The 2,976-nt window shown below is 43.2% G+C and overlaps 1 pseudogene; it reads left to right on the forward strand.

Annotated features, from left to right (window-relative positions):
- Positions 1 to 1,261: 1,261 nt before the first annotated feature.
- On the forward strand, positions 1,262 to 2,326 carry LOC136574805 (sorting nexin-7-like; annotated as a pseudogene).
- The last annotated feature ends 650 nt before the right edge of the window (positions 2,327 to 2,976 follow it).

Consider the following 2,976-nt stretch of genomic DNA (forward strand, 5'->3'; position numbering starts at 1 on the left):
GCTGATAACTTGATAGATGCAGCCCTGCAGTCAGGACAGACAGGAGGGGCAGTGGGACGCAGATGCAGCGTTCGAGGAGCAGGCCCTCAGCCGAGGAGACATCGGGGAAAAGCAACCTGTCATGGGGCTGTACTGTCTTCTCCAAATGGCTAGCTAAGTACCCGACCTCGTTACTAACCGGGGGAGATCACGTTTAGTAACCTGGTTTATTTTAAGCTCCTGTTTTGTCACCGTGACTCCAATGTTCTTAAATCCGTGGCGGCTCACCCAACTGGAATAAAGAGTAGTCCACATGCAGAAAGTCCTTTTTCCACATGAACCAGGAACGTTCAGTCTTGTGCTTTTACTTCAACTTCTCTTTTCATATAACAGAGGAACAACTTGTACGTAGTAGCTTGAACAGTAGAAAATTAGTAGTAGCAGGTCTACATTCCTCATCTTTCTTCCTTACACTCGTGGAGTTCGGGTTTCCCAAGGCATATATATCCACAGTCTCCGTTATCTGTTGGATCTCTCTCTCTTGGATGAAACTCTCTCAACTGGACATACTCTAAAACGCTTTCACACTTGTGGTTATGATTAGGAGTTACTCACTGCACTCGCATAACTTGCGTTTTTTCTGAATTAGATCATGCGGTTCTTGCACTCTCACACCCTCGCGTTCTCAGCATGTCCTGGGTTCCAAAACCCTAAAAAAGATAAACTTCTTGTAAGGAGAGACTCCGACATGGCTGAGCTCCAGCAGGAGCAGCAGCCCATCTCTCCTCCATCTCCATCAATCGACCAACTCCAACCACACAACGTCCTCTCTTGACACCTGACTAATGACTTATACCTTGTGCACACAGACTAATACATAACTAAACAAGCTGATACATTTTTCAGACATTACCAGACATCAACCCTAGTTTGCTGATGATGGATATATATGCATCTCATTACAATCTACAAAATTTTTGACTTTGGTTAGCTCTTGAACCCACCCTAGTGGGGGCTATTGGGAGCTCTAAATTGTTGATTTATCAATATGGCAAGAAAAGCAGGGGATTTGGAGCTTTTTATCTGAAAAACTGAACTTTAAACCATATAAAAATATATCCTAAATGAATAGGTACAGTACACTTAGAGTTGGCAAAATTATGACTTTGCGAGAAAAATCTCTGCATTAATGTGTTTGATATCAACGGACATGGGGAGGTGTGTACAGCACCGCCTGCTGTCACGTTGGGGTCGGGCAGCCTAGGCACAGCCAGCCGTGGAGATGGAGCCAGAGCTGAGCACCCCATGTTTGCCGGCGTCTCCCGGCTGCATCACCCTGGGACACAGCGCCCTGCTGTCCGCGCTGCTACTCTCCCTGGACTCGCTGCAGTTTGATGAGGATGACGACCTGGAGATGTTCAGTAAGGACGCAACACTCAATGTTTAGTCCATTGATGTTGGCCTCTCCATCATTTATGATAAACCAGATTAAGTTCGAGAATAAACCTGAAGTCCGCAACTTCTTCATTACAGTTGATGAGCCTGAAAGTGACTTTACAGCCATTGAACCTTTATTACCTACAGGATTACAACAAAGACTTCTCGCGGTGAATTTGATTTCACAGAATTTAAAGTTAGAAGATGATATCAAGATTTTTTATGGTTAAAAAGGAGACTTGAAGATGCCCATCCAACTTTAATAATTCCACCTTTACCAGAAAAATTCATAGTAAAAGGAATGGTGGAAAGGTTTAATGACAATTTCATTGAGACTCGGAGAAAAGCATTGCATAATTTTTTGAATAGAATAGCTGATCACCCCACATTAACTTTTAATGAGGACTTCAAGATTTTCCTTACAGCTCAAGCATGGGAGCTGACGTCTCACAAAAAACTAGGTCCTGGACTGCTCAGTAGGATGGGGCAGACAATCAAAGCTGTAGCGTCTTCTGTAAGGGGAATTAAAAACCGCCGTAATGAGTTTATAGAATTGGGAGAATATGTGGAAGCTTTTGCGCAGAAAATATCCGTATTAAACAAAGTGTTGCAACAAATTCATAAAGAAGAAAACGAGTATTATTAGGAGATGAAAGAATATGGTCCTATCTGCACTTTGTGGTCGGCCTCTGAAGAGGATCTGGTGGACCCCACGAGACGGGTGGTGGGCTGCATAGACAAATGCTGCAAGGTCACCAAAGACTTGAATTCTAAGCTCTCCAGCAAACTGATTCCAATTATTAATGAATATGTCCTATACAGTTAGACACTTTCTGGAGTGCTCAGAAGACGACATCTAATCCAGGCAGAGCTTGGTACTAAAGTGGACGCTCTGGTGGGGCCACTATGAAGGTCACTATTTTTACTGTGGCCACTATAAGAGTCACTATTTTTACTGGGGCCACTATCAGAGTCACTATTTTTACTGGGGCCACTATCAGAGTCACTATGACTACTGTGACTACTATAGGGAACACTATTACTACTGCGACCACTATAAGGGTCACTATTAGGGCTCGTTCACATGGGCGTAATCGTATTTCAGTCTCACAAATATGCTGCGTATTTGAGCAATTGAAAATTGCTTATGCCTGCGTATTTGAGCACGCAAAAAAGAACGCAGATGGACCCACTGAAATGGTGCACAAATATGCAGTGAATACACAGGTTTCCTGCACATTCACCACATATTCGCGCGTATTTACTATACTGTCTTACAATCGGCCCTTTGAAGGTCACCATAAGCCTGATGTGGCCCTTGGTGAAAATGAGTTTGACACCCCTGTATTAGATTGTTTAGGAGTGTCCAACCAATAAAAAAAGTGACCTTAATTTATATAAGGACCAACCTGAGATGGCATGTAATCTACTCGCAATATAAGTTGAGCACTGCCAAAGCCAATTCTGTTGCAGTCTTCCAGGCACCAAAACCAACCCTGTTAATCATGGATCAAATATTCATCAGCCAAGACTTTTATATGCATGAAAGGCACTTGGATT

This window comes from Eleutherodactylus coqui, chromosome 1 (genome assembly GCF_035609145.1).
Source record: "Eleutherodactylus coqui strain aEleCoq1 chromosome 1, aEleCoq1.hap1, whole genome shotgun sequence".
Lineage (NCBI taxonomy): Eukaryota > Metazoa > Chordata > Amphibia > Anura > Eleutherodactylidae > Eleutherodactylus > Eleutherodactylus coqui.